The sequence below is a fragment of the Apodemus sylvaticus genome, chromosome 4 (genome assembly GCF_947179515.1).
Source record: "Apodemus sylvaticus chromosome 4, mApoSyl1.1, whole genome shotgun sequence".
Taxonomy (NCBI): domain Eukaryota; kingdom Metazoa; phylum Chordata; class Mammalia; order Rodentia; family Muridae; genus Apodemus; species Apodemus sylvaticus.
Window position 1 is genome coordinate 1,183,239 of NC_067475.1, and position 23,276 is coordinate 1,206,514.

Sequence of the window (23,276 nt, forward strand, 5' to 3'; positions counted from 1 at the left end):
TTTAAAAAGGAATCTCAAAAAAGTTGCATAGAATCATATTCTTTGCAATTATGTTTAGAACATGGGAAAATATAAAACAAAGTCTCATATCACAATGTACACTGGCTTCCTTTAGTCTCTGTTATATAGTACTCTTGCTTTCCTGGGATCATTCAATCTCCATAAAGCCCTCAGAGTCATCTTAACAAGCAAAAGACCTTATGTCATTTTTAGACTAAAACTCTTGTCGTATCATGTTATCATGTTCTTTCCTTCACCTGAAGCCCACATATTGATCAGAACTTGGAAATACCACTCAAAACCCTTGGTCTCTCTGGGTTCACTCCCTCCCTTTTTAGTCCAGCAGGCATGCTTGCACTTACTCTCTGGCTTGCCAAGGTCAATCCTCTTATAAAGTCTTGGTATTTGCCTTGCTCTTCTGGCTTTTCTGCCTTCAGATACTTATCATATCCCTCCTGCATTCTCTGAGAAACCCTCAGGTTCCATACCCATCATAACTAATTATTTGCAGTAGAATTTTATTTTATCTAAAATTTCTGTCTTTTGCATATGCATTTATTATCTAGTACATTATCATGGAAGGGAAGATCTTTTCTTCACTGTTGCTTTATTCCCATCACATAGTGTAAAGGTGGACTGAATAAATTAAATGACTTAATTGCCAGTATTTGTCTAGTGCTTCCCCTTCATCAAATTTTCTTTAGCAAGTTTTTTGCTTTGGGTATTTCTGATGAAATGAATGACATTTATAGAGAATGAAGCCCAGTACCTCAGTTATCCAGGAAGCAATTGCTCATGCATTAGGGGCATCCCAGATTTAATTTGAGAAGCAAATTGGGATTCTGAAAGACAGTTGAATTAACTGTAATTAGAGTGTGAAAGTGGGAAGGGCAGTTTTGCTGTTCTGTTCCTTGCTGTCACCCAGTCTTCAATGTCATGCATAAAACATTTTTGCCTGGACTTTGGCAAAGTTTAGCACACTGGAGTAGAAGGAAAAGATATCTGACACTTGGGTGGTTACTGAGATTATAGAACTGATTGTAGGCAAAAGAAAGAAATAATAATAATAATAATAATATATATAAATAATATAAATAATCATATACTAACACTTAAAAAATGCTGACTCCTTCCCAAATTAGCATTTAAACTGGCAATGCTTCTGATGAGTACTGAAAGAAGAAATTAGTATCTGTATCAGTACTGTGTGTTGACTACTGTTATCATGACTTATCTATCATTTTCTTTCTCATCTGTTTTGTTTTGTTATGGTGATATTTCCAGTCCTTCAGACAACTATAAAATTGTTCATGGTACCCACATTCACCTTGACTTGAGATATGTTGATATATAAAATAAACCTTAAATTGTCTGAGACGTGAAGTACTCCTCATGAAGGTAGAGAGGATGCTTCACTTTCATCAATTTAATGATACACTATTTTCTCTTCTACTTAATGGGACATTTGCCCATATATTTATGATCTTTTAGCTGGTTGTTTAACACTCCTCCCAAATTCTTAAAGTATCACTAGCAATAGCCTTAGTTTAGTCTTAAGTGAACTTGTTCCAGATCATCACTTTAAATTTCAATGACAACCTGATATAATAAAGATAAGGCACAGTTGGTTCCTTTTTTTATATTAGAATATAAATATAAGAAAATGTTTTAAATTTAATAAATAATCACCAGGGGTCATAATGTTACATTAGATATCACTCTCTACTATTTTTGTAGTGATAGGAACCAAACCCAAGCCCTCATATACGCTAGATAATATGAAGCTCTAGCCCAGCCTCTTTCTCCCGATCTCTATTCTGTCAAATTTCAATCAGTAAGTCTTGTAATTCTATATTTTTATACCAAGGCTTCTTGTTTCTAATCATAAAAGTATCCTGGCAGGCTGAGTTCTATGGAGATTGAAAGCCAACACATGTAGTGTTGGTGTGATCAATAGCAAATGGGGACAATATCTTCCCAATTATTTGGTGGTCAGTGATCCAGCTGTCGAACAAGAAAGCAAAAAAAACCCAAACTCTTTGTAGGAAAGTGGGAATGTCTGTGCTTTTATTAAAGGAAAGAGCAGGGGAACTGGTAGAAATTCTCAAAGGAAATGGTCTGGGGGGGATGCAAGGGAGTCAGAAAAAGAAAAGGGAGCCTTGTTTGACTTTTAGCTTAGAAGAGACAAGAGGAGCAGTGCATAGATAGGCTACCAAATGCATCTTAGTGAACCAGCAGCAGTCGGAGTACCCTCACCTGAAGTCTTCCTCAGCTGCAAACTGTAGTAGTAAGAAGAGGATCTTTCTTTTTATTATTATTAATTATTTTTATACACTCGATATTTTATTCCCCACCCCACCAACTCTTGTCCACCCTCTGACTGTTCCACATCCCATATCCCCTCCCATCCCTCTGTCTCCACGTAGATGTCTCTACCCCCCACCACACCTGACCTCTAAACTCCCAGAGGCCTCCAGTCTCTTGAGGGTTAGGTACATAATCTCGGAATGAACACAGACCCAGCAGTCCTCTACTGTATGTGTGCTAGGGGCCTCATATCAGTTGGTTCAAGCAGCCTGATTGGTGGTCCAGTGTTTGAGAGATCCCAGGGGTCCAGATTAGTTGAGATTAATTGAGATTGTCTTCCTACAGGGTCACCTCAGCTTCTTTCAGCCTTCCCTAATTCAATAGCAGGGGTCAGCTGCTTCTGTCCATTAGTTGGGTGCAAGTATCTGCATCTGACTCTTTCAGCTTTTTCTTTAGTCTTCTGGAGTATTGTCATGCTAGGTCCCCTTTTGTGAGTGTTCCATAGCCTCAGTAATAGTGTCAGGCCTTGGGACCTCCCCTTGAGTAGGATCCCACTTTGGTCCTGTCACTGGCTTCTTTTCCTCAGGCTCCTCCCCATTTCCATCCCTGTAATTCTTTCAGACAGAAACAATTATGGGTCAGAGTTATGACTGTGGGATGACCCCCTTCTCCCTCATTTGAAGCCCTGTCTTTCTGCTGGAGGTAGGATCCATAAGTTCCCTTTCCCTATTGTCAGGCATTTCATCTAAATTCCCTCTCTTTCAGTCCAGCCTTATTTGTGATAGCCAGAAGCTGGAAACAACCTAGATGTCCCTCGACAGAAGAATGGATACAGAAAATGTGGCTCATTTACACAATGGAATACGACTCAGCTATTAACAATAAGGACACCTAGTTTTGCAGGCAAATAGATAGAACTAGAAAATATTATCCTGAGTGAGGTAACTCAGACCCAACAGGACATGTGTGGTATGCACTCATTAATAAGTGGATATTAGCCAAAACAAAACAAAACAAAAGCAAACAAACAAACAAAAAAAAAACAAAAACAAAAAACAGAATACCCAAGATACAGTCTACAGAACTCAAAAAGATCAACAAGTTGAAATGCCCAAATGAGGATACCTCAGTCCCACTTGGAAGGCAGAAGAAAGCAATCACAAGTGGGGAAGGAGGGAGGGACCTGGGAGGGAAAGTGGGTGGGGCAGGGCAGTGGGGGGTAGAGGGGAACCTGATCTGAAATTGGGGAAGGGAAAAGGCCTAAAGCCCTGGGGGCCAGAAGAAAGAATGGAAAGAGGAAACCTCGGGAGATAGGAGGTTAGAGGGACCCTCCAGAATCCATCAGAGATCTAGGAGGTGAGAGGAGGATCTTTCAAGATGCATCACTGAATGAAAAAACTAGAAAGACTAGAGCTCAGAGGTAGAAACAGCACATAGAGGTGGCTCAGAATATTTCCAGCTGTTTCATCTACTTGTCAACTCTGGAATTCTCCAGTGGCCTGAAACAATTTTCTTGATATAGCTAAAGAGAATATTGTGATGACAACTGTGAGACATCTTGAAATTTATAATTCTCTTTTCTTTTGTGTAATTATTACTCAAATAAGTTTAAAGAAGAATGAGGACTTGACCAATGACTATAACTGGTGACCTGGATGAACTCTGATACTTCATCTTTGTCTTTAAAGTTACTAGGCATTTACATATGAAGTGTTCCTTTGTCATCTTCATTAAGATTTTCCAGCTTCCACCAACTCTGCCTTGGGCAGATCAGGAGCTTCAGATTCCCTCCCACACCCAGAAACAGCCTGACTTTAGGAAGTCCATCACAACCAGGCTCATAGAAGGAACAGTCTCCAGGCAGAGGTAGCAAAGTTAGTTAACACCAGTGATAACAAGATGGCAAGAGGCAAGCACAAGAACATAAGCAACAGAAAGCAATGCCACTTGGTACCATCAGAAACCCAGTTCTCCCACCACAAAAAGCCCTGAATACCCTAATATACCAGAATAGCAAGATTCTGACCTAAAAGCCCATATCATGAAGATGATAGAGGACCTTAAGGAGGTCATACATAACTCCTTAAATAAATATAATTGAATACAGGTAAACAGGGAGAAACCCTAAAGAGGATATAGATAATCCCTTAAAGAAGTGCAGGAAAACACAATAAAATAGGTGAAGGAATTGAAGAAAATCATTCAGGATCTAAATACGGAAATAGAAACAATAAAGAAATTACAAAGTTTGGCAACTCTGGATATGGAAAACCTGGAAAAGAGATCAGGAGTTAGAGATGTAAGCATCACCAACAGAATACAAAGATAGAAGAGATAATCTCAGGCATACAATGTATCATAGAAGATATTGATGCAACAGTCAAAGAAAATACAAAATGCAAAATGCTCCTAACATAAAATATCCAGGATATTCCAGACACAATGAAAAGCTCAAACCTAAAAATAATAGGAACAGAAGAGATTGAAGAATCCCATTTCAAAGGGTCAGAAAACACCTTGAACAAAATCATAGAAGAAAAATTCCTTAACCCAAAGTAAGAGATGACCATAAACATAAAAGAAGCCTACAGGCCACCAAATAGATTGGATCAGAAAAGAAATTCTTCCTGTCACATAATAATCAAAACACTATACACACAGAACAACAAACGAATATTAAAAGCAGTGACGGAAAAAGGCCAAGTAATATATAAAGGCAAACCTATTGAAATTATACCAGACTTCTCAACAGACTCTAAAAGCCAGAAGATCTTGGGTAGATATCAGGCAGACCCTAAGAGAACACAAATGTCAGCTAAGGTTACTATAGGAAGTAGTAAAAGGAAAGTCTAAGATGATCTCTCAGTTCTGAACATTTATATCCCAAATGCAAGGATACTCATATTTGTAAAAAAAAAAAATGCTAAAGCCCAAAACATACATTGCTTATCACACAATAATAAAGGGAGATGTCAACACCCCATGCTTATTAATAGACACATCATGGAAACAGAAACTAAACAGAGACACAGTAAAACCTAAAGATTTTCCAATATCTGAGCTTTCAGCACATAAGATTACCTTGAGAAAATCGGTCTCAACAGTGGAGTATGAGAAAATTGGAGACACTGAAGATGAATAGCTGACAAGGCTATACTAATAAAAAGAAAGTTAGAGAGCTACTTGGACAACGGAGTCAATGAAGGAAAAATCACAAAAAGATTAGAGTAGTAAGAATTCGTGCAAAATGGGCTACTGATATCAAGAGTAGAGAAAGGATTTTATCAGTAACTGAATATGATCTGATATGAAGGGGAGAATAAGTTCTGTAAACAGCATAGAGCCTTGCATCATTGTAATGAAATGCCAAAGGATGTTAACCTTCAAAGTAAGCTTGTGGCCCTGGAGATTTGAGCCTAAATTCAAAGAGCCTGTACTGGCTGGTTTTGTGTGTCAACTTGACACAGGCTGGAGTTATCACAGAGAAAGGAGTTTCAGTTGGGGAAGTGCCTCCATGAGATTCATCTGTGAGGCATTTTCTCAATTAGTGAACAAGGAGGAGGGCCCCTTGTGGGTGGTACCATACCTGGGCTGGAAGTCTTGGGTTCTATAAGAGAGCAGGCTGAACAAGCCAGTGGAAGCAAGCCAGTAAGAAACATCCCTCCATGGCCTCTGCATCAGCTCCTGCTTCCTGACCTGCTTGAGTTCCAGTCCTGACTTTCTTTTGTGATGAATAGCAATGCAGAACTGTAAGCTGAATAAACCCTTTCCTCCCCAACTTGCTTCTTGGTCATGATGTTTGTGCAGGAATAGAAACCCTGACTAAGACAGAGCCCCATTGTTTTTGGCCTTAGTGAGGATTCCAGGTGGTAACAACAGGGAGCCTGTGCTGGAACAAATTCCTCAAAGGAAACAGTCTATTATCCCACAGTCCTCTTTGAGGTTATAGCCACAGTCCCATTAGTACCACTCAATAGCCTTTTCTCTTAAAGGCCCATTGAAATTTCCGATATTGTCAGCAGGGAACAAACTTCTAATATATGTGGTGCTTGGGAACACTACCCATATTTAAACTGTAGGGCTGACTTTGAAATCTTGATAAAACTAGGCAGATCAACTGATTAAGGACAAAGCTTAGTTGAAAAGAGGGTTCAGAAAAGACTAAGCTCTGTCCCTTGAGTCTTGGTAGTGTGGGGAAGGTTTGTCCTGGTCACACTCTCTTTCTTTTGAAACACAGCTTTGACTCTGAACCTTCCTCCTCCAGCTTGCTAAGTCCACTAGCCATGTTACTCCAGATGATGGCTATGCAGTCAGCTTGGGGAACTTACTTGATGTTATTTCATTCTAATACAAAGTATCCTCATGAATGAGGCAATGTTATATTGTATCTGTTTACATAAAAATAAAAAGATTGAGTGCAGCAGTGGCTGGTCCAGCGGAAGGGCCATCAGCAGTGGAACCAAGGTGACACAGGGTCCAGTTAGGCCCTGTGCCCACGACCACTGACCTTCGCTGACCAGCCGGGCTGCAAGCAGCTGTGGATTTGCGGTGCCTTTTGCTGCACGGAAGCCACTTCAGAACTCGGCCTCCCGCCAGTCAGGAGAGGCTCACCTCCATCTTGGTTTCGGACTCCAGAGAGATCGGACAGACTGAGGTACACAAACATAACCCGAGGCCAACATCGCGGGGGTCTGAGCCCAACGGGCGTTGGCCTGCACCCAAGCCCTGGGCTGTTCAGGGGACCATCGGGGTGCCAACACAGGCAGGAGGTTCTTTTCCCCGGGCCGGCGTGCGCAGCCCCATTTTGCCTACAGGACGCCAGAGAGTTCAGGCGGGCATAGCCGGCTAACAGGCATAGCCTGAGGCTAACAAAGCGGGGGTCTAGGCCCCAACAGGCCCTGGACTGACCCCAAGAACTGGGCGGCTTGGTGGGCCATCTGTGTGTCAACCCACCCAGGAGGTTGTTAGCCCAGCAGACTCTCACGGCGCTTTCAGGGAGCACGAGCACGCACGCCCGCCATCCTGGTCACCTGGTGGACCCCTGTTGACAGTCATAGCCCGAGGGGAACTTTGCTCGGACCTTGGCCTCCCAGGCTTTTGCCTGGACCCAGGGCAGGGCAGCCAGGCTAACCTTGTGTGTGCCAGCCCGGTTGGAGGATCAGGTGCCCAGCGGAGTGATCAGCATGCTGGGAAGGTCCCGGCAGCATACACCTTCTGTGCTCCCTGGGGGTGCACACGGGATCCATCTGGTTCACAGACACAATCTGGGGCAAAGCACACTAGAACTGCAAGGGCACCCAAGAGCACATCAGCAATCTGCTACAGGGGAAACCCAGCCATATAGTGTTGCAGTAATAGCCCCAGAGCCCCTCAGGAGGCCCAAACACCAGCCAGGGACAAGACCAACTAACTCCAAAGAACAAGATAGCAAAGGGCAAACACAGGAACACTACTAACAGAAATCTAGGCAATATGGCAGCCTCTGAACAAAACTCTCCAATATCAGCAAGTCCTGGTTATACCAACATACCAGAGAAACAAGATTTGGGTTTAAAATCACTGATCATGATGCTGCTAGAAGAACACAAAAAGGACATAAATGAATCTCTTAAAGAAATACAGGGGAACATGAATAAGCTAGAAAGCCGTATAATGGAAACAGAAAAATCAATTAAAGAAATGCAGGAGAATAAGGCTCAAGAGATAAAAGGCAATAAAGAAGAAAGGCAAAAAAAAAAAAAAACTTAAAGAAATGCAGGAGAACTTGAGTCAAGAGGCAGAAGTCATGAAAGAGGAAACACAAAAATCTCTTAAAGAATTACAGGAAAACACAAACAAACAAATGATGGAACTGACCAAAACCATCCTGGATCTAAAAACAGAAGTAGAAACAACTAAGAAATCACAAAGGGAGACAACTTTGGAGATAGAAAACCTTGAGAAGAAATCAGAGGTCATAGATGCAAATATAAACAACAGAATACAAGAGATGGAAGAGAGAATTTCAGATGCTGAAGATACCATAGAAACCATTGACCCAGCAGTCAAAGAAAATGCAAAATGCAAAAAGCTTGTATCCCAGAACATCCAGGAAATCCAGGATACAATGAGAAGACCAAACCTAAGGATTATAGGTATAGATGAGAGTGAAGATTTACAGCTGAAAGGGCCAGCAAATATCTTTAACAAAATTATGGAAGAAAACTTTCCCAACTTAAAGAGAGAGATGCCTATGAATATACAAGAAGCCTACAGAACTCCAAACAGACTGGATCTGAGCAGAAATACCTCTCGCCACATAATAATTAAAACCCCAAATGCACTAAACAAAGAAAGAATATTAAAGGCAGTAAGAGAAAAAGGCCAAGTAACATATAAAAGAAGACCTATCAGAATCACACCAGACTTCTCACCAGAGACCATGAAAGCTAGAAGATCCTGGGCAGATCTCATGCAGACTCTAAGAGAACACAAAGGTCAGCCAAGACTACTATACCCAGCAAAACTCTCAATCACAATAGATGGAGAAACCAAGACATTCCATGACAAAACCAAATTTACACATTATCTTTCCACAAACCCAGCTCTACAAAGAATAATAGGAGGAAAACTCCAATACAAGGAGGGAAACTACACCCTGGAAAAAGTAAGATAGTAACCTTCCTTCATCAAACCCAAAAGAAGATAATCACTCAAATATAAAAATAACATCAAAAATGACAGGAAGTAATAATCTCTATTCCTTAATATCTCTTAACATCAATGGACTCAATTCCCCCAATAAAAAGACATAGACTAACAGACTGGATAAGGAAACAGGACCCTACATTTTGCTGCATACAGGAAACACACCTAAATATCAATGACAAAAACTACCTTAGAGTAAAAGGCTGGAAGACAATTTTACAAGCCAATGGTCTCGGGAAACGAGCCGGAGTAGCCATTCTAATATCAGATAAAATTATCTTTCAACCTAAAGTCATCAAAAGAGACACTAAGGGACACTTCTTGCTGGTCAAAGGAAAAATCCACCAAGAACTTTCAGTTCTGACCATCTGTGAACCAAATGCAAGGGCACCCTCATTCATAAAAGAAACTTTACTAAAGCTCAAAGCACACATTGCACCTAACACAATAATTGTGGGGGAATTCAACACTCCACTCTCCTCAATGGACCAATCAGAAAAACAGAAACTAAACAGGGACACAGTAAAACTAATTGAAGCTTTGGACCAATTGGATTTGCCTGATATTTATAGAACATTTCACCCTAAAGCAAAAGAATATACCTTTTTCTCAGCACCTCATGGTACCTTCTCCAAAATCAAGCATATAATTGGACACAAGACAGACCTCAACAAATACAAGAAGATCGAACTAATCCCATGCCTCCTATCAGATCACTATGGTGTAAGAGTGGTTTTCAATAGCAATAAAAACAACAGAAAGCACACATACACATGGAGGCTGAACAATACTCTACTCAATGACACCTTGGCCAACGAAGAAATAAAGAAAGAAATCAGAGACTTTTTAGAATTTAATGAAAATGAAGGCACAACATACCCAAATCTATGGGACACAAGGAAAGCAGTGCTAAGAGGAAAACTCATGGCCCTGAGTGTCTCCAAAAAGAAAATGGAGAGAGCATATACCAGCAGCTTAATGACACACCTGAAAGCCCTGGAACAAAAAGAAGCTATTTCACTCAGGAGGAATAGAAGACAGGAAATCATCAAACTCAGGGCTGAAATCAATGAAGTGGAAACAAAGAGAACCATACAAAGAATCAACGAGTCCAGGAGCTGGTTCTTTGAGAAAATCAACAACATAGATAAACCCTTAGCCAGACGGACCAAAGGACACAGAGAAAGTATCCAAATTAACAAAATTAGAAATGAAAAGGGAGATATTACAACAGAAACTGAGGAAATACAAAAAAATCATCAGATCCTACTACAAAAGCCTATACTCAACAAAACTGGAGAATCTGGAGGAAATGGACAATTTCATAGACAGATACCAAATACCAAAATTAAATCAGGACCAAATAGATCATCTAAGCAGTCCCATAACCCCTAAAGTAATAGAAGGGGTCATAGAAAGTCTTCCAACCAAAAAAAGCACAGGACCAGATGGTTTCAGTGCAGAATTCTATCAGACCTTCAAAGAAGACCTAACACCAATACTCTTCAAACTATTCCACAAAATAGAAACAGAAGGAACCCTACCAAATTCCTTATACGAAGCCACAATTACGCTGATACCAAAACCACACAAAGATCCAACAAAAAAAGAAAACTTCATACCAATCTCCCTTATGAACATCGATGCTAAAATACTCAATAAAATTCTTGCCAACCGAATCCAAGAACACATGAAAACGATCATCCACCATGATCAAATAGGCTTTATCCCATGGATGCAGGGTTGGTTCAATATACGGAAATCCATCAATGCAATCCACTACATAAACAAACTCAAAGAAAAAAACAACATGGTCATTTCATTGGATGCTGAAAAAGCATTTGACAAAATTCAGCATCCTTTCATGCTTAAAGTCTTGGAAAGAACAGGAATTCAAGGCCCATACCTAAACATAGTAAAAGCAATATACAGCAATCCGGTAGCCAGCATCAAACTAAATGGAGAGAAACTTGAAGCAATCCCACTAAAATCAGGGACTAGACAGGGCTGCCCCCTTTCTCCTTATCTTTTCAATATTGTACTTGAGGTACTAGCTCGGGCAATTCAACAACATAAGGAGGTCAAAGGGATACAAATTGGAAAGGAAGAAGTCAAACTATCATTATTTGCAGATGACATGATAGTCTACCTAAGTGACCCAAAAAACTCCACTAGAGAGCTCCTACAGCTTATAAACAACTTCAGCAAAGTGGCAGGTTATAAAATCAACTCAAGCAAATCAGTGGCCTTCCTGTATGCAAAGGATAAGCAGGCTGAGAAATAAATTAGGGAAATGACCCCCTTCACAATAGCCATAAACAGTATAAATTACCTTGGGGTGACTTTTACCAAACATGTGAAAGATCTGTATGACAAGAATTTCAAGACTCTGAAGAAGGAAATGGAAGAAGACCTCAAAAAATGGGAAAACCTCCCATGCTCATGGATTGGCAGGATCAATATTGTTAAAATGGCCATTTTGCCAAAAGCAATATACAGATTCAATGCAATACCCATCAAAATCCCAACTCAATTCTTCACAGAGTTAGAAAGAGCAATTATCAAATTCATCTGGAATAACAAAAAACCCAGGATAGCTAAAACTATTCTCAGCAACAAAAGAAAGCCTGGGGGAATCAGTATCCCTGACCTCAAGCAATACTACAGAGCAATAGTGTTAAAAACTGCATGGTATTGGTACAGTGACAGGCAGGAGGATCAATGGAACAGGATTGAAGATCCAGAAATGAACCCACACACCTATGGCCACTTGATCCACAAAGGGGCTGAAAACATCCAATGGAGAAAAGATAGCCTTTTCAACCAATGGGGCTGGTTCAACTGGAGGTCAGCATGCAGAAGAATGCGAATTGATCAATCCTTGTCTCATTGTACTAAGCTCAAATCCAAATGGATCAAAGACCTCCACATAATGCCTGACACTCTGAAGCTAATAGAAAAGAAACTGGGGAAGACCCTTGAGGACATCGGTATAGGGAGAAAGTTTCTGAACAGAACACCAATAGCATATGCTCTAAGATCAAGAATTGACAAATGGGACTTCATAAAATTACAAAGTTTCTGTACCGCGAAGGACACCATCAAAAGGACAAATCAGCAACCAACAAAATGGGAAAAGATCTTCACCAACCCTACATCAGATAGAGGGCTAATATCCAATATATATAAAGAACTCAAGAAGTTAGACTCCAGAAAACCAAATAACCCTATTAAAAATAGGGTACAGAGTTAAACAAAGAATTCTCACCTGAAGAACTTTGGATGGCGGAGAAACACCTTAAAAAATGCTCAACTTCACTAGTCACTAGGAAATGCAAATCAAAACAACCCTGAGATTTCACCTTACACCAGTCAGAATGGCTAAGATTAAAAATTCAGGAGACAGCAGGTGTCCGTGAGGATGTGGAGAAAGATGAACACTCCTCCACTGCTGGTGAAGTTGCAAATTGGTACAACCACTCTGGAAGTCTGGCAGTTCCTCCAAAAACTGGGCACCTCATTTCCAGAAGATCCTGCTGTACCACTCCTGGGCATATACCCAAAAGATTCCCCAGCATGTAATAAGGATACATGTTCCACTATGTTCATAGCAGCCCTATTTATAATTGCCAGAAGTTGGAAAGAACCCAGGTATCCCTCAACAGAAGAGTGGATGCAAAAAATATGGTATATATACACAATGGAATACTATTCAGCCATTAGAAACAATGAATTCATGAAATTCTTAGGCAAATGGATGGAGCTGGCAAATATCATACTAAGTGAGGTAACCCAGATTCAAAAGATGAATCATGGTATGCACTCACTAATAAGTGGATATTAACCTAGAAAACTGGAATACCCAAAACATAATCCATACATCAAATGAGGTACAAGAAGAACGGAGGAGTGTCCCCTTGTTCTGAAAAGACTCAGTGAAGCAGTATAGAGCAAAATCAGAACAGGGAAGTGGGAAGGATTGGGTGGGAAAACAGGGGGACGGAAGGGGACTGATGGGACTTTCGGGGAGTGGGGGGTCCAGAAAAGGGGAAATCATTTGAAATGTAAATAAATATATCAATAAATTAAAAAAAATAAAAAAAAATTTTAACCAAAAAAAAAAAAAGATTAATTTGGACAGCTTTAATCATGTAGTGAAGACTCACTTTAGAAAGGAAATAAAAATTTTATTTCCAGATAGGTAAACTGAGACAGATAAAATGTGTTTCTCCTGAAAATAGCAAAAAGCAACACAGCGGGGAATAAAACCCCAAGTCCTGGTTTCCACTTCCTTGCTATCATCAATAAAACAGAATCAACACTTTGCTCTTTTGCTCTAATTGCTGTATTTACATGCCCCAGTTCTCCTACTAAATTGTATCTGTATTTAAATATAACATGTATTTTACATATCCAGCAGAAGCTTTAACTTTTAAATAATTTCTAAGAGGTCTTACTCGAAGTCATGGGATTTAATTTTGAGAGCCAGGATTAGGAGGTAGGTCAGAGGTCAAATGAGGGTCAGAGGACATGGGATGAAGATGTGGGGGGGAGGAAATGGGGGACGTGATATTGGGCTATGGAGTGAATAAATAAATTAATGGAAAAGGAATTTTCTTTTGCTACTTCATGTTCAGACAGCCTATATAAACCAAAACCCTTCTTGTAAGAAATATGTTTCAGTAAATAGGAAGAGTCAAAATAAATGCCTAATATGGTGTTATACAAATATAATTCCATTGTTCAGAAATCAGAGAGTGAAGGAGTCCATGACAAATGAATCTGTCAGTGCCAGACCCTGTCTCACAAAATAAGATGAAGACCAAACACAACAACAACAACAACAAAAAAGCCCCCCATCTACATGCATACATGAACAAATACATGAAAATGAATGTATGTGATTTGCATTTAATAAAACTTAATGTAAGCTTAATAAATATTTTTAAAATGTATCCATATGACAAACACTTAAAAGCGCAGGAAACACACTGTTTATCCTCAATATACTGGAAGATGTCTTTTGACAGTGGTTCCAATATTGTTTGAGATGATTTTCAAGGTTTCACACTGGAAGTATAATAGATAAAACTTGGAGAAATAATGATGTAGAGTTGAAAGGAATTTTAAAGGTTGTAGCTGACTAGAAACTAATGAAATATATTTTTAGTTATTTTTAAACTAATTTTTGACAATAAATACCTGAAAGAAAAAGTTAAGGGAAAAAATGATTTGCTGTCTTCACACAGAGTATCAAACCAATCAGTTCATCATGGCAAAGAGTTCTGGCAAACCACAAATGAAATCAACATGCAAAATAGAAAAAGAAAAGGGCCAAGCAAAATGTAGCCACTAAGATTCAGCACCCATGATCTCATTTCTTGAATTAGGTCACCTTCTACAATTCTACTACCTCTCAATAGTCTATTCAAATTTTGAAGGCATCAACTGATTATGCTAAAGACCAAAGATCTGATTACCCCTGAAAATGCCACCATAGATCTCCTTTAATCTATACATTTTTCAATATAATCAAGTGGGCAACCAAACTTAACCATTAAAATGAAGTTGTCAGTTTAAATTTTGATGCATGAACATAGCATTTAATTCATAATATTCCATCCTCTGTCCCACAAAGCCTCATATACATCTTATAATGCAAAATACATCCAGTCTATTACCACAAGTCCCCATACATTAAATAGACCTGAAATTGTTCAGTCTCCTCAAGTCTATGATAATTAAATGACAGTTTATAAACCTCCAAAGCACTATGGTAAAGATAACACATTTGCATTTGTAAATAGAAGAGGAGAAACATAGCAAAGGCAGACTGGACCAAAGCAAGACTCAAGGCCACAGTTATAAATGTGTGGCATCTAAGTAAATGTGATTGATTTAATTTGCATCATTTCCTATAACCTGCCAATCTTCATTAAAACACACACTAACTTGTGTTATATAAAACTTGAAACACATCAAAAACACATAAACCAAAAGTCAACCTTTACCCATCATTCCAAAGCACTACCTTCATATTTTCTCTTATTTTCTGACATTAGCTTTTCCATGTGGTCAAACTATATTGACAGTAAATTCCCATTTCTTGTTCTACTCCACATCATTGCAGTGTTAGTGGTACAGCAATGCTTACATCACACGAATAAAGCTTGTCAATCTCAAAGACATGTTTTTGTGAGACATTATTTTGAGTTTTTTCATTTGTTTGTTTGGGTTTTTTGCTTTTTTTATTAGATATATTCTACATTTATATTCCAAATGTTGTTCCCTCTACTGGTACCCCCAAATCTCAGTAATAATATTTAAAATGCAATAATTTAATTTGGCATAAAGTTCCCTTCATTCTTAATATAGCATAGTATTATTCTTTCTGGAACAATTAAGACAAGACACATCAAAAATATTGACAAGGCTTACAGAAACTTTGTAATTTTATGAGGTCCCATTTGTCAATACTTGATCTTAGAGCATAAGCTATTGGTGATCTGTTCAGGAACGTTTACCCCGTGCCCATGTCCTCTAGGGTCTTCCCCAGTTTCTTTTCTATTAGTTTCAGTATGTCTGGTTTTACATGGAGGTCCTTGATCCACTTGGAGTGAAGTTTAGTACATGGAGATAAGAATGGATTAATTCGCATTCTTCTGCATGCTGACCTCCAATTGAAACAGCACCATTTGTTGAAAAGGCTATCTTTTTTCCACTGGATGTTTTTGGCTCCTTTGTCGAAGATCAAGTGACCATAGGTGTGTGGATTCATTTCTGGATCTTCAATTCTATTCTATTCTATTGATCCACTTGTCTGTCACTGTACCAATACCATGCAGTTTTTAACACTATTGCTTTGTAGTATTGCTTGAAGTCAGGGATACTGATTCCCCCAGAATTTCTTTTGTTGTTGAGAATAGTTTTAGCTATCCTGGGTTTCTTGTTATTCCAGATGAATTTGAGAATTGCTTTTTCTAACTCTGTGAAGAACTGAGTTGGGATTTTGATGGGGATTGCATTGAATCTGCAGATTGCTTTTGGCAAGATGGCCATTTGAACTATATTAATCCTGCCGATTCACGAGCATGGCAGATTTTTCCATTTTCTGAGGTCTTCTTCGATTTCCTTCTTCAGAGACCTGAAGTTCTTGTCATATAGATCTTTCACTTGTTTGGTTAGAGTCACACCAAGATACTTTATATTGTTTGTGGCTATTGTGAAGGGTGTCATTTACCTAACTTCTTTCTCAGCCTGCTTATCCTTTGAGTATAGGAAGGCAACTGATTTGCTTGAGTTGATTTTATAACCAGCCACTTTGCTGAAGTTGTTTATGAGCTGTAGGAGTTCTCTGGTGGAGGTTTTTAGGTCACTTAAGTAGACTATCATGTCATCTGCAAATAGAGATAATTTCACTTCTTCCTTTCCAATTTGTATCCCCTTGATCTCCTTATGTTATCTAATTGCTCTAGCTAGAACTTCAAGTACTATATTGAAAAGATATGGAGAGAGAGGACAGCCTTGTCTAGTCCCTGATTTTAGTGGGATTGCTTCAAGTTTCTCTCCATTTAGTTTGATGTTGGCTACCGGTTTGCTGTATATTGCTTTAACAATGTTTAGGTATGGGCTTTGAATTCCTGTTCTTTCCAAGACTTTTACCATGAAAGGATGCTGAATTTTTTCAAATGCTTTTCTGCATCTAATGAGATGATCATATTGTTTATTTCTTTGAATTTGTTTATGTAGTGGATAGCATTGGTGGATTTTCTTATATTGAACCATCCCTGCATCCCTGGGATGAAGGCTACTTGATCATGGTGGATGATGGTTTTGATGTGTTCTTGGATTCGGTTGGCAAGAATTTTATTAAGTATTTTTGCATCAATATTCATAACAGAAATTGGCCTGAAGTTCTCTTTCTTTGTTGGATCTTTGTGTGGTTTTGGTATCAGCATAATTGTGGCTTCATAGAACGAGTTGGGTAGAGTTCCTTCTGTTTCTATTTTGTGGAATAGTTTGAAGAGTATTGGTGTTAGGTCTTCTATGAAGGTCTGATTGAATTCTGTACTGAAGCCATCTGGTCCTGTGCTTTTTTTTGTTTGGGAGACTTTCTATGACCCTTTTTATTTCTTCAGGTGTTATGGGACTGTTTAGATGATCTCTTTGATCCTGATTTAATTTTGGTATCAGATATCTGTCTAGGAAACTGTCCATTTCCTCCAGATTCTCCAGTTGTGTTGAGTATAAGCTTTTGTAGTAGGATCTAATGATTTTTTGAATTTCCTCAGTTTCTGTTGTTATATCTCCCTTTTCATTTCTATGTTTGTTAATCTGGATACTGTCTCTGTGCCCTTTGGTTAGTCTGGCTAAGGGTTTATCTATCTTGTTGATTTTCTCAAAGAACCAGCTCCTTGTTTTGTTGATTCTTTGTATGGTTCTCTTTGTTTCTACTTGATTGATTTCAGCCCTGAGTTTGATGATTTCCTGCCTTCTACTCCTCCTGGGTGAAATAGCTTCTTTTTGTTCCAGGGCTTTCAGGTATGTCATTAAGCTGTTAGTGTGTGCTCTCTCCATTTTCTTTTTGGAGGCACTCAGGGCTATGAGTTTTCCTCTTAGCACTGCTTTCATTGTGTCCCATAGATTTGGGTATGTTGTGTCTTAATTTTCATTAAGTTCTAAAAAGTCTTTTATTTCTTCCTTGACCAAGGTATCATTGAGTAGAATATTGTTTCGTTTCCATTTGTATGTGGGTTTTCTGTTGTATTTTTGCTATTGAAGACCACTTTTACTCCATAGTGATCTGATAGGAGGCATGGGATTAGTTCGATCTTCTTATATTTGTTGAGGTCTGTCTTGTGAACAATTATATGGTCGATTTTGGAGAAGGTACCATGAGGTGCTGAGAAAAAGGTATATTCTTTTGCTTTAGGATAGAATGTTCTATATATATATCTGTTAAATCTAATTGGTCCAAAGTTTCAATTAGTTTCATTGTGTCCTTGTTCAGTTTCTGTTTTCCTGATCGGTCCATTGAGGAAAGTGCAGTATTGAAGTCACCCACAATTATTGTGTTAGGTGCAATGTGTGCTTTGAGCTTTAATAAAGTTTCTTTTATGAATGAGGGTGCCCTTGCATTTAGAGCATAGCTGTTCATGATTGAGAGTTTTTCTTGTTGTATTTTTCCTTTGACCAGCAAAAAGTGTCCCTCAGAATCTCTTTTGATGACTTTGGGTTGAAAGTCAATTTTATCTGATATTAGAATGGCTACTCCAGCTTGTTTCCTGAGACCATTTGCTTGTAAAATTGTCTTCCAGCCTTTGGCTCTAAGGTAGTGTTTGTCTTTGACACTGAAGTGTGTTTCCTGTATGCAGCAAAATGTAGGGTCCTGTTTACATATCCAGTTGGTTAGTCTATGTCTTTTTATTGGGGCATTGAGTCCATTGATGTTAAGAGATATTAAGGAATAGTGATTGTTACTTCCTGTCATTTTTGATATTTTTTTTTAAATTTGATTGGTTAACTTTTTTGGGGTTAGATGAGAGAAGGTTACTATCTTGCTTTTTCCAGGGTGAAGTTTCCCTCCTTGTATTGGTGTTTTCCTCCTATAATCCTTTGTAGGGTTGGGTTTGTGGATAGATTACAAATTTTCTGTAAGGGAAAGGACACTGTTAAAAGGACAAAACGGCAACCACCAAATTGGGAAAGGATATTCACAAATCCTACATCTGATAGAGGGCTAATATCCAATATATACAAAGAACTCAAGAAGTTAGACCCCAGGGAACCAAATAACCCTATTAAAAATGGGGTACAGATCTAAACAAAGAATTTTCACCTGAAGAAATTCAGATGGCTGAGAAGCACCTTAAGAAGTGCTCAACATCATTAGTCATTAGGGAAATGCAAATCAAACCAACCCTGAGATTTCACCTTACACCAGTCAGAATGGCTAAGGTCAAAAACTCAGGAGACAGCAGGTGTTGGCAAGAATGTGGAGAAAGAGGAATACTCCTCCACTGCTGGTGTGGCTGTAAGATGGTACAACCACTGTGGAAATCAGTCTGGAGGTTCCTCAGAAAACTGGACATGACACTTCCAGAGGATCCTGCTATACATCTCCTGGGCATATACCCAAAGGATTCCCCGGCATGCAATAAAGACACATGCTCCATTATGTTCATAGCAGCCTTATTTATAATAGCCAGAAGCTGGAAAGAACCCAGATGCACCTCAAAGTAGGAATGGATACAGAAAAAGTGGTATATTTACACAATGGAATACTACTCAGCAATTAGAAACAATGAATTCACAAAATTTTTAGGCAAATGGTTTGATCTGGAAAATATCATCCTAAGTGAGGTAACCCAGTCACAAAAGAATACACATGGAATGCAATCTCTGATAAGTGGATATTAATTAGCCCAGAAGCCCTGAATACCCAAGGCACAAATCGTATAACAAATGACTTCCATGAAGGAAGTATGGAGAAGGTCCTGATCCTGGAAAGCATTAATCTAGCATTGGAGCAGAATATAAAGACAGAGGAAAAAAAGGAGGGAGGTCATTGGAGAATGGATGGAGAGAAGAAGGTTTATGGGATATATGGGGAGGGGGGATCCGGGAAAGGGGAAATCATTTGGAATGTAAACAAAGAATATAGAAAATAAAATTATTTATAAAAAAATATTGACAAGGCCAATATCAGTGCATAACACTGAATGTGGTGGATCATTTTAAGGATGCAAAAAATGTGGTGTATATACACAATGGAGTACTATTCAGCTATTAGAAACAATGAATTCATGAAATTCTTAGACAAATGGATGGAGCTGGAGAACATCATACTAAGTGAGGTAACCCAGTCTCAAAAGATTAATCATGGCATGCACTCACTAATAAGTGGATATTAGCCTAGAAAATTGGAATACCCTAAATATAATCCGCACATCAAATGATGTACCAGAAGAATGGAGGAGTGGCCTGGTTCTGGAAAGACTCAGTGTAGCAGTAGGGCAAAACCAGAACAGGAAAGTGGGAAGGGGTGGATGGGAGAACACGGGGAGGGAAAAGGGCTTATGGGACTTTCAGTGAGTGGGGGGCCAAAAAGGGGAAGTCATTTGAATTTTAAATAAAAAATATATCGAATAAAAAAAAGGATGAATCAAAAATGGAAATACTTGTTAGAAAAACGTTGGCTTTCTTGAACTTATGAATCAATAAAAAAAACTCTAGTTACTTTTACAACTTTAAAAATAAGTCAGCATATGAAATTATTTCTTTGAGTTCCACGGAAAGCTTTGTATCACAGAGGCTCACATAACACAATAGAATATGAATAGTATACAGCCATTTGACTCTGTTTGGCACAAAATGTACAAATCTTCATTACAGTATCTACCTTGATGGTAATAAATAAATGCCTTATTTGTCAGTTTGAACCAAGTATGGGTCAATTACCTTACACTAGAAATTCTTACCTCTGTGTTTTTCTTTCCCATTCTCTTTCTTTTCATTTTTTTATTTTTTTTATTTTTTATTTTATTTTTTAATTTTTATTCGATATATTTTTTATTTACATTTCAAATGATTTGCCCCTTTCTAGACCCCCACTCCCCGAAAGTCCCATAAGCCCCCTTCTTTCCCCCGTCCTCCCACCCACCCCTACCCACTTCCCCGTTCTGGTTTTGCCAAATACTGCTTCACTGAGTCTTTCCAGAACAAGGGGCCACTCCTCCTTTCTTGTACCTCATTTGATGTGTGGATTATGTTTTGGGTATTCCAGTTTTCTAGGTTAATATCCACTTATTAGTGAGTGCATACCATGATTCACCTTTTGAGTCTGGGTTACCTCACTTAGTATGATGTTCTCTAGCTCAATCCATTTGCCTAAGAATTTCATGAATTCATTGTTTCTAATGGCTGAATAGTACTCCATTGTGTAGATATACCACATTTTTTGCATCCACCTTTCTGTTGAGGGATACCTGGGTTCTTTCCAGCATCTGGCAATTATAAATAGGGCTGCTATGAACATAGTAGAGCATGTATCTTTATTACATGGTGGGGAATCCTCTGGGTATATGGCCAGGATCTTCTGGAAGTGAGGTGCCCAGTTTTTGGAGGAACCGCCAGACTGATTTCCAGAGTGGTTGTACCAATTTGAAACCCCACCAGCAGTGGAGGAGTGTTCCTCTTTCTCCACACCCTCTCCAACACCTGCTGATTCCTGAATTTTTAATCTTAGCCATTCTGACTGGTGTAAGGTGAAATCTCAGGGTTGTTTTGATTTGCATTTCCCTAATGACTAATGAAGTTGAGCTTTTTTTTAAGATGCTTCTCCACCATCGCCATCCGAAGTTCTTCAGGTGACAATTCTTTCTTTAACTCTGTACCCCATTTTTTAATAGGGTTGTTTGGTTTTCTGGAGTCTAACTTCTTGAGTTCTTTATATATATTGGATATTAGTCCTCTATCTGATGTAGGATTGGAGAAGATCTTTTCCCAATTTGTTGGTTGCCGATTTGTCCTCTTGATGGTGTCCTTTGCCTTACAGAAACTTTGTAATTTTATGAGGTCCCATTTGTCAATTCTTGATCTTAGAGCATATGCTATTGGTGTTCTGTTCAGAAACTTTCTCCCTATACCAATGTCCTCAAGGGTCTTCCCCAGTTTCTTTTCTATTAGCATCAGAGTGTCTGGCTTTATGTGGAGGTCCTTGATCCATTTGGATTTGAGCTTAGTACAAGGAGACAAGGATGGATCAATTAGCATTCTTCTGCATGCTGACCTCCAGTTGAACCAGCACCATTTGTTGAAAAGGCTATCTTTTTTCCATTGGATGTTTTCAGCCTCTTTGTCGAGGATCAAGTAGCCATAGGTGTGTGGGTTCATTTCTGGATCTTCAATCCTGTTCCATTGATCCTCCTGCCTGTCACTGTACCAATACCATGCAGTTTTTAACACTATTGCTCTGTAGTATTGCTTGAGGTCAGGGATACTGATTCCCCCAGACTTTCTTTTGTTGCTGAGAATAGTTTTAGCTATCCTGGGTTTTTTGTTATTCCAGATGAATTTGATAATTGCTCTTTCTAACTCTGTGAAGAATTGAGTTGGGATTTTGATGGGTATTGCATTGAATCTGTATATTGCTTTTGGCAAAATGGCCATTTTAACTATATTGATTCTACGATCCATGAGCATGGGAGGTTTTCCCATTTTTGGAGGTCTTCTTCCATTTCCTTCTTCAGAGTCTTGAAGTTCTTGTCATACAGATCTTTCACATGTTTGATAAGAGTCACCCCAAGATACTTTATACTGTTTGTGGCTATTGTGAAGGGGGTCATTTCCCTAATTTCTTTCTCAGCCTGCTTATCCTTTGAGTATAGGAAGGCCACTGATTTGCTTGAGTTGATTTTATAACCTGCCACTTTGCTGAAGTTGTTTATCAGCTGTAGGAGCTCTCTAGTGGAGTTTTTAGGGTCACTTAGGTAGACAATCATGTCATATGCAAATAATGATAGTTTGACTTCTTCCTTTCCAATTTGTATCCCTTTGACCTCCTTATGTTGTCAAATTGCCCGAGCTAGTACCTCAAGTACAATATTGAAAAGATAAGGAGAAAGGGGGCAGCCCTGTCTAGTCCCTGATTTTAGTGGGATTGCGTCAAGTTTCTCTCCATTTTGTTTGATGCTAACTACCAGTTTGCTGTATATTGCTTTTACTATGTTTAGGTATGGGCCTTGAATTCCTGTTCTTTCCAAGACTTTAAGCATGAAAGGATGCGGAATTTTTTCAACTGCTTTTTCAGCATCCAATGAAATGACCATGTTGCTTTTTTCTTTGAGTTTGTTTATGTAGTGGATTGCATTGATGGATTTCCGTATATTGAACCAACCTTGCATTCCCGGGAAAAAGCCTACTTGATCATGGTGGATGATCATTTTGATGTGTTCTTGGATTCAGTTGGCAAGAATTTTATTGAGTATTTTTGCATCGATGTTCATAAGGGAAATTGGTCTGAAGTTCTCTTTCTTTGTTGGGTCTTTGTGTGGCTTTGGTATCAGCGTAATTGTGGCTTCGTAGAAGGAATTGGGTAGTGTTCCTTCTGTTTCTATTTTGTGGAATAGTTTGAAGAGTATTGGTGTTAACTCTTCTTTGAAGGTCTGATAGAATTCTGCACTGAAACCATCTGGTCCTGTGCTTTTTTTGGTTGGAAGACTTTCTATGACTCCTTCTATTTCTTTAGGAGTTATGGGACTGTTTAGATATCTATTTGGTCC